Genomic DNA, 15,115 nt, shown 5'->3' on the forward strand with positions numbered 1-15,115 from the left:
GATTATGTTTCTGAGTGTGTTTTGAAATAAAACTGTACATCCTTTGCCTCAGGTCATGAAGTGGTTTGTTGCCACATATTATTTGTGGATAACGGTCGGTTTCTCTAGGATGAAGAAGAAAAGGTCCCAATCTTGTCTATAAATATGGGCCTTTCCATCAATTTGATGCTAAGTAGATCTAGAGTTATGCTAGAAATGAAACATTACACAATATGTTTGCTTTCTATTACAAATGCATATTTAATATCAGAGTATTTTAGTCCAAATTGGAGAGAGTATAAAAGTAAATCTAAATGGATTTGAAAGACAGAGTATTTATTTTTTCAAAGCTTTGTCATTCCTGACTTCCTCTGGTGATTGTTAGCTTATCGTGCCTTTGTACAGGAGATCTAAGTATTTCATTTTCTCTTGTGTCTCCATAGGGTACCATTTCCCAGATAGTCCTTCTTTGGTCACAAGATGACAGTGAGAAAGGATTGTCAAACTGGACCACTATGACACTTTACTCCGGGGGAGAAAATCCTGTGGGTGTTTAGAAGCTTTAGTGAACATTATATTTGATTAACTTATCCTTCTACTGACAAATAATTAGGTCAGCAATTAATTTCAAAATGCAAATGTGCTACAGGCCTTCATGTTTTAAGAAATTCCCTTTGTCTTTAGTTTTTACTTATGTTAAAGTCTTAATGGATTTAGCTGGGTGAAGGAACAAAATTATGTTTTCTAATGCTTTATTTACTAGGCTGAGTTGGACTTTTTTAGCAAATATTGACTGCAAATGTTTGTTCAGAAATGATCGTGTGTGATGGAATTTAATGGAATAAGAAAACAGAAGAGTAATGATGAACCACTCATTTAAAAATATATATATTTTCACACTTCTGCTGCAAAATGTTTATCGATCTTCATGGATTCGGAACAGAAAGACAAACCAGAGGGTCAGGAGCAGACTGTGGTAGCAAAGTCATTAGTACGTGCTTAAGTAGTCTAAAAAAACAGGGTATATCAGAAAGAAAAACATGCTTAATATTGCTACAAGTGTGGTTCAAAGAAACCTATCTACCAGCCTATCTCAGGGACTTTAATATTAAACAAACACAGATTAAAGGCTCAGTCCTTCCCAGGAGAAGCTCATGGGAGTTTTCTGTTGACTTTAAGGGAGTGAGGCCTTTAAGTCTTAAGTTTTCTGTGATTAAAATCACACAATTTTTTAGAAAATATTCCAAATATGCAGTTGTAAACAAACCCAAGTACCTAACCTGATATAAAATCTAAATGAATTTATGTAGGTAATGAACTTATATTAAAATTTGCTAATGGTTTATTTGCTTGATTGATTTAAGTCAAGAAGGAGAGCATCCACTGTGGAATCAAGTGAGGTTTTTCCTTACAAAATTTTTACTCATTTTAAAATTAAATCTTAAACTGCCCATGAAAATCTGCTTTTTTTTTTTCTGCTTAATTGTGTAAGTAGTTTTGGACAAAATAATATTTAAAAAAGATGGAAAGCCCCGTATTTCATTTTTTATATTTGATTTTTCATTCAAATTATATCTTTACATCACTCTTGCTTAAATTACGAATGCCAATAACTACATGAAAAAAGTTTCAGACAAAAAAAATAAAACTAAACATTGCATTTTTAGGATATTTCCATTCTGGAAAGAAAAGCAAGAGAAAAAATTATATGGAGTCAATATTATCTGTTCCGCTTATGCAAACAAAGCTTTTTTTCCAATCTTTCCAGGAGGATTAACCCCAGAACCCTCTTTCCATCTTAAGCAGAGTCTGAAGAACTTTTAAAGTTTCACCAGGTGAGAGAATGGCACAAGGCAGAAGTTTCATTCTGAATGAGAGAGAATCTCTTTCTCTCCAGAGCTGTGGTAAAGAAAATTGGAAATGTAACTGGATAAAAGAGAGCAAAGCTGTTGGGAGCTCTGCAGACAGAAGTTTCCTTGTAAGACATAGACAATGTTCAAACTGCTCAGCTGGGCACTATCATGGGCCCAGTTAAAGCACCACATTTTAAGAAAGATGCAGCTTACAGAGACTGTCCAAAGGTTTGGAGTAGCACTAATCAGAAGTCTGGAAAATGTGACCTGCAAGAAAATCTGGACTGGGATGATTTCATCTCAAGAAGAAACGAATGAGAGTGGATATAAACAAAGACTTCAAATCTGAAGAAAAACATTCTGCAGAGTCAAGGACGAGTTTGTGTTTGAGGTCTATAAAGAAGCAACAGAAGGTAGCAAACCTATATTGAAAGGTCAGACACTCCTAAAATCTTTTTAATTGTGAAGACGTTGAAGCTGTGGCAGGGATTGTCTGTAGAGAGTTTGGAGCCCCTCTCACTAAAGATCTTTGAAAATGAGTTAAACAAACTACTGTCCAAAGTAACATAAATATAGATTCTGGCTGAAAACAATTCTTTATCAGTTATTACCCTAGTTATTACTCTGATATTTTTAATTGACTTGAAGAAGATGATGCAACTCCTACTTGTGTGGAAGTATAAAATAAACTTTTGAATGAATCTACAGCAAGAAACATATTATGAATGCCCACCACAGCTTCCATTATGAATGGGAGCAATTGGAAATGTGGTTTGTCTACAGGACAGCTCAACAACAGTGAGACAGAATGGTCTGTATGTTCAAAGGTTATCTCATTAAAATTGCAGGGGTTGGAGGGGAGAGATTAATAAACAATTTCAGTGATTAGTAGGCAGGCATTAAATATTATAAAAGAAAGGAAGTCAATATGCCAGAACTTCTTCCTGGAAGTTGAGATTTATTCATCAGCTTTTAGGATTAGAGTCACAACAACTGTGACCAACCAGAGAGGTACAAGGCAAAGCAATCTCAGACTCTGTCCCAGCATTAGTGTAATGGCAATTACAGAAAGATACACACAGTGCAATTGGATTAATGCAACCTTAAGTGGGAATGATTACTTTTTTCCAGATAGTATCTGTTAGTTATATGAAATATATATATATTAATAAATCAATTCACTTTTAAATTAAATAATAATAATAACAAATTTCATAGGTCATATTGTTTAAAATAAATCTTTCAAACCTAAATGACCTCTGGAAGAGTTTACATAAGTGTTAAAGTACATAGTAAGTTACAAAAGATTTTAAAATATTGTCGCATGCTAAAATTAAGATATTTAAAGATGTTATCTTTTGTATCTATTTACACTGATGTGAGAATACTAAATAATCTAGCTGTTTTACAAAAGCCTTCTGCTAGCTTCACTCCTCTTGACTACTTGTATACTATAATTCTCTTTGTCTAAAACAGGGAACAACACATCCTGCATCACCATATCCTGTATTTTTCCCTTTTTCTCTTTCTGTCATTCTTGGGAACCAAGAGATTTTCCTTATCCTGCAAAATGGTGATGATGTATTTCCTTGTGGGGATCAGAAGGGTATTTTCTTTAGGAGTGCCAAGCAATGGCATAGGCCTGGTAAGTGTTTGTTCTTCCCGTCATCTGTTTTGAAGGGCATGATCTGTGTGGAGTTTGAATATGGGCTTTGAAGACCAGTTATGCCTAGAATATACAGGTGTCTAAATAATTATTCTACTGAAACTCTCCTGGCAATCTGGGCCTTTTCTTTGAACAAGAAACCAAAATAAAAATGCCTTGCTCGTTTTTTCAGAAATATAAGATGACAAACCTTAGCCTTTTCTTATGGCATAAACCATATTTAGGATATGACTGCAAATGGTTCTTTCCAACTTCAGGTAACCTTGTTATGCTAAAGAAGGAAGGAAGGAAGGAAGGAAGGAAGGAAGGAAGGAAGGAAGGAAGGAAGGAAGGAAGGAAGGAAGGAAGGAAGGAAGGAAGGAAGGAAGGAAGGAAGGAAGGAAGGAAGGAAGGAAAAAGGAAGGAAAAAAGCAAGAAAGTGAGAAAGCAAGAAAGTGAGAAAGCAAGAAATAAAGAAAGAAAGATAAAGAAAGAAAAAGAAAGAAAGATCCTTTGCTCCCCAGCTGCAGGCATCATGGAAAAGTGCCTCAGGCCCCACACGTGTGACTTCACAGCAAAACCTAGAGCCAGCCCTGAGGGGTCTAGCACAGAAAGCAAAGTAATGTGACTGTGATTACGACATGTGGAAATTAGAAGCCCTCTTGTTTTAAGAAGGTAGGTTATCTACTGAGCCTGTTCTATGCTTCTTTCAACTATAATGTACTGAACAAAGGCTGTCTGTAGAAGATGCTTTATTTCTCCAGCAAGTCTATGTCACTTAGAGCTTTTTATGCTAGACTGGTTTTAAAAACTTCAATTTAAACCAACATGAAAGGTCCTTAAACAGTAAATAGCATATTATATCAAAAACAAATAGATTAAAAAGTGAACATCCATAGCCAGTATATTTCTTTCCAGAAGAGTTTCGCTTTCCACAGTAACTAAAACTGTAAGACTGGCAGATCTGGGCCAGAGGTTTGTAATGGGCCTTTTGCTTTTTTTTCTTCCCTCTCCAGTGATAAATAATCAGTTTTAGAGAATTGATAAAAAGAGACAAGAATGAAAAGTGAGTGTGACACGTTTATGAGACGGATTTTTCATCTGTTTCTTAAATATAGCACCTTTATTTCAGATCATATTAAAAAAAGAGACAGGAGAGCCACCCAATTTATGTTGTGCTGCAGTAGTGAATACATATGAATATATGGAGCGTAGCCTGAGAGAGCAAGAAAATTCACCAAAAAAAAATTCCTGACAAGTTGAAAAAGTTATGTTATCATTCAAGAGTTGTTTATTTAAAAGAGAAAAATAAAAAACAGGCCACATGACTAGAGGCAGCAGAGGATAAAAACACATTGTTTCCAGACAAACCCCCACCAAAGACATATGACTGGGGATTCTGAAGTCAGAATATCGTCATATTTTAAATTTCCATGAGTACTTTCAAGAAAAGCTGGAGTTTCGCTATATGATTTGCTTCATGCTTCCCAGTACGGATTGATAACAAGGAGTAGCATTAACAGTATTTTTCCCCCACCATTCCTCTCTCTGAAGCTAATGGAGTCAAGGATTTGTTACTTGATCTAATGGCAATAGCTTTCCAATAGACATGCACAGAATCATTGATTAGTTTGTCCTCTCCTTGTTTGCATTGGAACACTGTTCAATTTACACCAATTAAAGAATGCTTGGTTTGTGTATTGAAGAATAATTAAGGGATGGAATTCCCTATAGGCTACTAAAACTGACATCTGACTGGAATGGTGATTACAGCATGAAGGCAGCATTAGTATCTAAATAGTTTGACTGCTATATAAAATCATTACAGCATCTCACCATGAAAAAGAGCATTAGTTAATTTTGCCTATAACAAAATTAGTTGTATATATTTGCCTGGTCACTTTAAGCAAATTTTACAAGGCTAATCTTAAAGCAAGTGTTCCAGGTTTGGTGGAAGGAGCAGATAGAGCACTGTTTAAAGTAATCATCATGATAGATATTTACGTAATCTTCAACCAAAATATAAATACACAAAAAACGAAGAGCAGAGCTTTGTCAGGGACACTCAAATCAAATATAAATATAAAAACACATTGATTGCTAAAGCTGAAAATCCAAGTGTAACTGGCACATTAATTAAACAATCAAGGCTTCACAAACCACAAACACACAAGAAATCCTTTTTTGTCCAGCACTGTTGTTCTCCAACTTTTAACATCCCTTCCATCATTGTACAGAATGAGGTATCATGGGAAGCAAACAGGCACGGTGGAAGGAATTATCTTTGCAAGTAGGTCTCCCCTGTGAAATAACCCAAAGAATTAAAAAAAAAAAATTAGAGTAGCCTAGCACATCCATACAATGCTTGCTTAGACAAGATCTCTTTTTGGGTTACAAGGTGGAGGTCTATTCCTGAAAATACATTTGAGGAAAGAGGGATTCCTATCCTCAATTTAGCTTTCTCTTGTGCATATTAAATTCTGTCTCCTATCCTTAGATTATAGTATCTACAGTAATGATATGTCCAAAATATGACAGTAACATTACTGTAAGATGAACTTCTTAGGGCCATTCCTGGAGCATATTTACCTTTCCATAGCCTACTTAAACATAGCATGTTTGTTTTACTAAACTTAGATACTGCAGTACATTTATAAGGTCATCCGCCTGCTTCAAGACCTCACATTGCAGCTACTATCTTTCTTATGAGAATTTATGCAGTTCCTCTTGAAGGTTGTCAACACCCTCTTTAATTCATTAAAGGCTTCTCTGTGAAGGAACATAAGACTTTTCCATTTAAGCCTCTAAAGGGAATGAGATTATTAGCTTGTCTACACTGTGCAATCCACAACTGTGTTAAAGATGCCCAAGCTCCCAAACCCATATTCCAAATGAGGTGATACATCTGCACAACACAATATACCCTTATTTGTGTGGTCCAGCATCCTGGTCAATCTGCAACACTTCTTTGCAGATCAAATTAGCCTGGGCACCATTCTGTTCTCCTGACTGTGCCTGGTTCTACAGGTAGCTTAGTTCTTCACTGTACCATATTCCAATGTTTGGACCTGCCTTAAAACAAGGCTTGGGACAGTACACTTCATTGGAGAGTACAGCCACTGAGTTTCCCTGCATTTTGTTTCAATATTTAAAAAGCCTTTTGGCTTTTGTTTTGATTTTGCATGAGCAGTTCTCTCTTCTCTACTAGACCTTCTGTTGGGATCTCACACTATAATCTGCCTGAGTAGACCCTGGACTTTCAGGAGTTAGACTAATACTTCCTTTCAATGAATAATCTTCTCTTGCAGCAAGGCAGATATAAGTGTGTATTCTTCCCTCCACCCACAAGAAGAATGTCCATTAATTTCAATAGAAACTCTCCATGCAGAAAAGGGAGAACTGTGCCCTGGGGAACATTCATGGAAGATTAATGGTGAGGAGAGAAAAGTGATACAGTACGAGCAGAACAAAATCCGAACCCACCACACAAATAAAACCGGACAAGGGTTCATTTTTTAAGTCAGTCAAAACGGCAGGAAGGCTTTGAAAAAATCAGAGCTGTTTCAGTGCACGTTTGCATACATTGGCTTTCAGAAGACATGAATAGAAACCTAACAGTAACTCTTTTTTCATACCTCCTTTCACAGGTCTCACTGGCAAAGAAGGATTTAGCACTTAATTCCTGTACTTTTATGTGGCAAATTAGGAATTTGCACCTTAAAAGGAAATTGCTTTTCAAACTCCCATAAATTCTGGATTTTATTTTTTTAAATGGTGGAAAACATTCCCTACCTACATCCCAACACATAATAAATAGCACTCTCCATTAAGTCTCCTCAGAAAGGTGTAGGAAGGTAGACCTGTTTAAGGAGAGGTGTTTATCATTCCTTCTGAGGAGAGGCTAAGGGTCTACAGCATGTCCTTAACTATTTCATCTCCTTGGCCCTTTTCAGTTTAGACTCACACTTTGCTCTATTAGTCAAAACCCAGTGTCGGTTGAGGAAAATATTTACCTTAAGGTGTGGTTATTTGATGAAGTAGGACTGACTGACATTGAATAGCCCAGACCAAAACTAGAATATGAACCAAGCTTGAATGTGTTTTATTTTTCAGCTTAACATCAGCTAAAAGTAAAATCCTTGCATTATCTTCACCACCATTTTGGACAATAGCTGGTTGGTATGTGACTTCATGAGACAGCAAAAAGATGGTGAAGTGGACTGAGACTGTGTGAGAGCATGCAGTAGACCACAGTCAATATCTCTCTAGGAGGAAGCACTGAAGGTATGTCTGGTTCTGCTGACAGTAACACAAGATTCCTTTTCAAAGGTGAGGTGGTACCCACTGGAATGGGACAAAGGACACAATTAGAGCACCATAAAATGTTTTTCTTCACAAAGACAATGAAAGACTGAGAGAAAGGAAAACACAGTAAAATACGGTGAAGAAATATATTCTCACAATGTTGCACTACCCTGGCAACCATGGCTGTCAGCAAAACACCCCCTCTTTAGACTGTCAATACCAAAGTGAAGATAAACTTACCAAAAAGTTAGTACACATCCTGACTTGATTTATTTTTGAGTCTTTTTTGGCCCGGTTTCTTCCTCTCTGCACTTAAGTACATCAAGGCCAGAGGCAGGTGTCTGGATGGCACTGTTTTTTCCCCTTTAATCTATGAGGCACCATTAAAAAAAAAAAAAAAGCAATAAAAGCAATCAATGATATCATAGAGCATGCTCTGGATTTGTCTAAGCCCAAGTAACTCAAATACTAACATGTGAATTTAGTAAAGTTAGAGTGTGCAGAGTGGAGATAAATTACAGCACCAATTGAAGTTGAATGGGATATAGAAATACAACCAACAGAAGACAGTCTGGAAACAATTATTCAGAAAGCTGCTGACCCTCTACTTCTTTTAAGAGTTAAACATTTGGACTGGTTAACTGGCAGCCGCAATAACAAGCATATGCTCTAATCTTTGATCCATAGCTGAATTTGCAACTCTTTGTATGAGAAGCAGATCACATAGATTTGCATATTTTTTAAGGATCTGCAGGGAGAAAAAGAACAAAAACTGCTCTTCCAAGATTCCACCTTGAGATCACACACAGTGTCACAGGTTCCCCCAAGTACACTAATGTTCAGAGCCAGTTGCAAGACTCATATTTTATAAATGGACCTGAACTGTGACATTCACATCTGAAGTTCAATCAAAATTCCTCCTAGAACAGAGAACTGAAATCCAAAAGTTTGCTTCGTAACTCTTTACAGAGTTATGCACGTCTGCCATTAAGACCTCATTTCTTCATCCAAATTCGTGTCAGAACATTCCTAAAACCTGTAGGAGGCTAGAGTTAATAGATAAATAAGATTTTTGTGTGTGTGTGTGTGACTAAAGGAGAAACTGTTGTCCACACTCAAATGCATGAGTAAATAACAGATTTCTGTCAAGGTCTTGACATCATCATAGTTTTGGCAAAATTTTCTTCTGTTGATGAAAATTCCACAGACACAAGAAAAACATGAATCACTCCATTGGAAGGATGATTGTTAACCAAACCTAATTTCGTATATGTTTAAGGTTCATTTCTTGCACATCTCTGTTTTCAACACTCTCTTTACCTCTCTTTATCTCTGAAAGATATTTACTTATCACCCATTTTGCTTCAACAGAATGCATCAACAGTAGAGCTTATGTCACGGGAGACTTCCTCCACTTCGTAGTATTCCCCCAGAAAGTAGCTACTACTGACAGAAGTGAGTAGCACATTGATTACCGTGAAGTGAAGAGGTATTCACCTCTGCAGATGTTATCAGTTGTGGGATGTTTCTACATAGTTTTTACTCCTTTTGACAGAACCCCTATCACTTTACAATATGCCATCTGTATTGATTCACCTGAAAAACACTGTTTGATAGCCACAAAGAAGATGGTGATAGTTGTTATTTGTTTATGAATAGTTCTTATAAATCCCAAACAGAAATACAGGTCACTACATGGGACTATAAGATATGTGCAGAGAAAGCAGTGCAAAGAAGGCACAAAGAAGGCACACAAGATATTCTGTCTAGCTTCCTTAGAGACAGAGAATGGTACAAGTTTGGTTAACACATAAGGCAGTGCTTCCATTTGTCTTGTCCTGTAGGCAGGCAAGGCTTTGCAAAGTCCCAACAAAAATCTCATGAAGTAGGTGGTGCACATAGTAAGTAGCAAGTATAGGTAGAAAGTGAGGTGTTACAATGGCATTCAGAAAGCTTCTTTTGAGAATGATCAGACCGTCAACAGGTGAAACAGAACCCAAAACAGAAAGAATAACCTCAGTCTCTTAAAGAAGGAGGAAGGCGGCAGAGAAAGAGAATAGTGTACAGATTTTAATGAGAAAAATTATCAGCCTGAGTCCTGACAGTGTGCACATTGCACGGGTTAAGCAGTCATCAAAAGTAACACAAAACCCAATGCTAAGCCCTACTGCTTTTCACACCATGCCAATAGCATTAACGATAAGTCATCCTCTTCTGTCACCAGCAGGCCCATGTAAGTGGCTTTTTAAACTCTGGAAACATGGTAAAAAACAAAGGGCCTTGCTTTATTATTAGGAAATTTGTCTTTCTTTTACTAACATGAAGAGATACTTTTCCATCTGTTTTTTGTGCACCTTTGGATGTCCCTTCCCAAAGGCCTCTGAAAGATTTCTGACATTACAGAAACTTACTGTTTAGGGAGTTGTGTAACCCACTTATTTTGTGTGAAGGCAGGGTACAAGAATGGAGAAATAGGAATGGCCTTAAGTACTGTATAATAAGATTTCAATTACTTCACTTAGTTATTCCTAAGCACATTTTATAAATGCCATATCCAAACATTATATTTGTTCTGGTCATTGAAATGATGCTTTCAAACTGATCTGAAAATCTACTGTGTTATGTCAATGTAATATCATAACTGTACAAAATTGGTAATATCAGATGAAACATCTTAAAAAGATGCATCTCATCAGTTCATTCTCTGCATCCTAACTTCTGTAAGGAGTACAAGGCCATTTGCTGAGATTTTGCTCATGCACTGTTAAGTGGGATACTGGTATATCAGACAAAGATATGCAGACAGTATTGAAAGATAAAATGAAAACATCTTCACTGATGAAAATGAGATCAAGAAAGTAACATTTCTCTTTACATCATATAAAGTAGAAAATCTGAAAATCATTTCAATGAAAAGAGATTAAGACTGGGATGTTTAGGGGGCATCATTATTATTGCAGACTACTGCATAAGACTATATATATATATATATATATATATATATATATATCAAACCAGTATCACACTAAATTGATTTAAATTAAAGATGGTAATGAACCAAGACATTGACAGTGGTATAATGTCACCTTGGTGATTTGGTCTAAGGCAATCACCTGCACTCCTTCTGTAGCTGAGAGAGAGAGAAAGAGAGAAAGAAAGAGAGACTCTACCAGTAATGGAGAACTATTTTTATTATAGCAATCTGAGATACCACCCTAAAGTGGCCACATGAGCTAGTTGAACTGAGTAAGATCTGGAAGTGACGTGTAGAGGACAGAGAAAGAAAAAAGTCCCCTGAAACTAGATAGCTAATTCTAAGACAACTAAAGAAAGTTGTAGTGAATCCTGCACTGTATGTAAATTCCCATACTTTAGGAAATTAAGGACACAAATAAATTTCTAAGCCTTTTTTTTCATTCATTTCAACAGATGTACTAGGGATAAACATGCCTGTTGATATCTTGATATGGATTTCTTGGACTGGACTTTGACATCTCTAGAACTGTGGATTCTGAGACATATTTAACATCAACATAAAAGGGTTAGGAAGTTCAGTGTCTTTTATCTACTCCCAAAAGCCAATGAAGAAACAGAGCTGTCTTGTGTCAGATTTTCCTTCTCCTTCACTTGAGATAAGAAAGTGAGTGAAACAAGAATAATCCCCACCAGTTTGAAAGTGGGGACAACCCCAGTCATAGCAGAAATACTTTTCTCATTTGACAGATGAAGCCAAGGAATTGTTTTTAGGCAGTTTCCATACCAGTGCCTTAGGCTATTATAGTTGACGTCTATACATCGCATACCAAAGGGCAACATAATTTTTCATGTATTTCAAATAAGGTAGATATATCTTTACTGTTTGTAATACAAATTAAAAAAGTAATCAGGAGTCTAATTCTGTAAACAGACCAAGTAATGTTCATCAAAGTTCAGTGAAATAAGTTTTATGTCGCAAAGCTCAGTAGTGTTTGCAAACCCATGTTTTCTGGCTGACATTATAAAACTGACCTTCTTTTGAAATGTCTGGACTTAAGGCCAGCCTACAATGACCAGAGAATAAATGAGGACTTGGAGAATATTTGCCCCATTTCTAATGTTCTAGTTCTGTCCTTCATAATCATTAAAGATTGGATAGGCCGTAAGGCAGCTTCTGTCTTTCTTAAAACAGAAAAGGAGTGGGAAGAAACAGAAATAAATATACACAAGAGAAAGAGGGAAAATGAGAAAGAGAAAAGATTGCCACAGCACTCTGACTTTGCTTCACCAAAGGTAAAAGACCAAATGGTCCTTTGCTTTGCTGATGGTCAGCCCGTGGGCTAGGATCCTGTCTTGCTCTTCCTGTTCTGTGGTGCTGAACACCCAGCCTGTCCCTCTGCTGCTGCATGCCGGGGGGCCACTTGCCATGTCGCTGGAGAAGAGAGCTCCTACAGGGAGCTGCTCCTCTTCACAGCATCTTCCCAGGGGGACCACTGGTTTGCACCAGCGAGCATTTAACCCACCTGTGACAGATGCGGTGCAGAGCAGTGATACTGGGTTTAATAAGGCAGCTGAATAAGGTTTGATGAGAGTGGCTGCAGCAATGTGCAGAAACATCCTTCAGGGGAGCAGCTAGAGAATACCAGCTGAGAGCTAGGCCTCACCTGTAGGTGAATATAAATCTTACGCTGGGTTATGCACCGAAATGCCCCAGAGATCCCCACAAATCCGTGTAAAGTGGGTCAGGAGACAAGTGCAACAAGCTAACAGAGGAGTTAAATGAATCTCTTGCATCATGTCTGCTGCTGAGAGTCGCACAGAAATTCCTGTGCCAAAGGCACTTTGCAAAGAAAATCAGAGTGCGGCCTTTATACAGATTGAAGTCTCTGAGGAGGAAGTTGTAGAGTAACTTGAGAAACTCAAGTGCAGTAAATCACCACAACCGGATGGTGTTCATCTGGGAGTTCTGAGGGGAAATAAAGTGAGAAAAAGCCAAGATACTGACAAGGGGAAGCCTTCTTCCCTTGAAAAATGTAGCAGCACAAGAAAGCTGGGAAGGCCTATTATGTTGCCTGTCTTCAAAAGGAGACGAGGAAAATCCTGGGAATTGCAGAGCTTTGAAGTTTACCACAGTTTTAGGGAGCCCAAGAAACCAGTTCCGAACAGTAGCTAAAGAGACAGTTTGTTGGACAGGAACACCCCATGAGGGTGTTCCTCAGTCTTTCAAATGACTGAGGCTGGTACCAGGGGACAAGTACCTCTCCGTATGACCAGAATATTTTGAGGAACCATTGGAAAGGCCTTCAGAGGGATGGTGGGAAAACAGGGACTTGTCAGAGGAGGGTGACCATGTGCAAGTGATCCAAATATTCAAAAGGTTTTGCAGAGGTCACTAATAAGCAATTGTTATAGAGGATAGTAGAAATAAATATGGGAAAAAGATCTTGAAGATGAGGTGTTCCTGGAATTAATTACAAATCAATCCAGAGGAAGTAAATATATGAATATTCCTCTTTCTGGTAAGGGGAAACTTGAGCACCGAGAAGTGGGTTATTCGGACTAGTTTTATTATGAATAAACAAGTCTAGATCCCAAATCCTAATGTATTTAAATTAGCATATCTAGAGTCTACTCCAGATCTGAATCCAAGTCGCACATGTGGTTCCTATCATAAAAAAGGACAAATCAGTTCCTGGATTCAAACTTGTAAAGCTCTGAGGTTTGAATACTCCGTATCCAAGGACTGTAGCTCCAGCCCACTTGATAGATACATATGAAATAAAGGGTGTGGGTATCTGTGTGGATAGCATGCAGAGGAAGAAATCTGATGTAAACTCAAAACAATTTTAAAAGTGATTCATGGCAGATAGTGCTCTGATACTGAGATTGCATAAATGAGTATTTGCTCTTGACATTAACCTGCTGCAGCTAGTTGAAAGGGAAGAAGACCACAAGCAATAGGACAGCGTGAATTTTGTTAGGTTTGGTGAGCTTGCTTACCATTAAACATTTTAAATTATATGGATTTACATGACCATGTACTCTTTCAGTTTCTCTCCTGTTTTTTTGTTTGTTGTTGTTTGTTGCTTGTTTTGTTTTGTTTTTCAGTTCCTGCAGGCCCAGTGCACTGGAGGCAAAACTACTTCAGTTTTAATTCATTCTGTCTCTTTTGAATTCATTAGATTTCAAAGGAAGTCAGAGGTAGGAATTAAACAAAATATAGAAACTGGGACATTTCTGACTGGCTTGTACGCTCTCAGTGTCTAAAAAGAAAGCTTTCTTTTAAAGCAAACTGTAGGAGGGCTTGTAAAAATAGATATTTACATTTACATACTGGGACAGATCCTCAACTGCCACAAAACAGTATTACTCCATCATCTTGAACAGAGCTAAACCTAACCACTACAGCCGAGAACCTAGTTCTCACGCATGTACATGCGTTTGAAATATGTTTAGGATTCTGTATTTTTCTGAATGTACGTAAGCTGCTGCTTCTTCCAGGTGCTTTTGCTTGTACGCTAAGTTGTGAGAACTAAAGCTGTTCTGTATTTACCTTAGGGTGATATGTTCAGGGAGGCAAGGTGTGGAGGACGGTTGAAGTGCAAGAATTAAAACAAATGCAGAAAGGGTCTGGAATGAACAGAGACTCCTGGAGAAGCGGGTGGGGGAGAGAAACAGGAAAGGAAATGATGCCCAACTAAGCCATGCTGGGGTCTAAGGGCATCACTTCTTGACAGCAACCGAGCACCAAACAATATCTGCATTCACAGCTACACGGAGCTAAGCTGTGGCTGAGCAGCAACCATGACTCTTGGAAAACACCTCAAGTGTTTCCTCCTAGATAGCAAAAATAGCAGGAGACCTGCTATTGATAGCAAGGTGGAGAAAAAGCAGTTCTGCACTCAGCTGTGCTGTCGCCAGAGTCATGTAACAGGACACAGAGTACGTGTCACATCAGATAGTGCTAATAGGTGCCAACAGTCACCTTGACTCCCTCCCCCTCAGTCTGTCCCTGCGTGAGAGTCGAGTGGAACAACAGTGTATTGCTGCGTGCTTCTGCCCACACAGTGGGACCCTGGTACTGATTCAGACAATACTGGACTCTAGACACATAATGTACACTGAATATCCATAATAAATAATAATTACCACAGTAGGGGGCAGCAGCCAGCTGTGGAGGAAAAGAAGGGCCAGCTGCTGGAAGAGAAGTAGGCACTGGCTGAGCATGCAGTCTGGGCACTGGGGAGGGCGAGAGGGCCATGGCTGGGAGCCAGTGGCAGCTTACTGCCAAGAAGAGGGAGATAAAAGCACAAAAGAGGTTCACCAGAGGGAGCTGCTCCTGGCGACCCCTCAGCAA

The 15,115-nt window shown here is 38.1% G+C and overlaps 1 long non-coding RNA gene across 7 annotated transcripts in view; it reads right to left on the reverse strand.

The window, feature by feature from the left end:
• Nucleotides 1-4,745: 4,745 nt before the first annotated feature.
• LOC310883436 overlaps nucleotides 4,746-15,115 on the reverse strand; it is a 52,336-nt gene continuing 41,966 nt past the window's right edge. For all 7 annotated transcript variants that reach the window (XR_014573533.1, XR_014573534.1, XR_014573535.1 and 4 more), the window contains 3 exons: nucleotides 8,023-8,152; nucleotides 7,491-7,821; nucleotides 4,746-5,778 (listed from right to left, as the gene is read on the reverse strand). This is a non-coding gene — a long non-coding RNA (uncharacterized lncRNA). The remainder of the gene's footprint in view (nucleotides 5,779-7,490; nucleotides 7,822-8,022; nucleotides 8,153-15,115) is intronic.

The sequence above is a fragment of the Anser anser genome (assembly GCF_964211835.1).
Source record: "Anser anser genome assembly, chromosome: 1".
Taxonomy (NCBI): Eukaryota; Metazoa; Chordata; class Aves; order Anseriformes; family Anatidae; genus Anser; species Anser anser.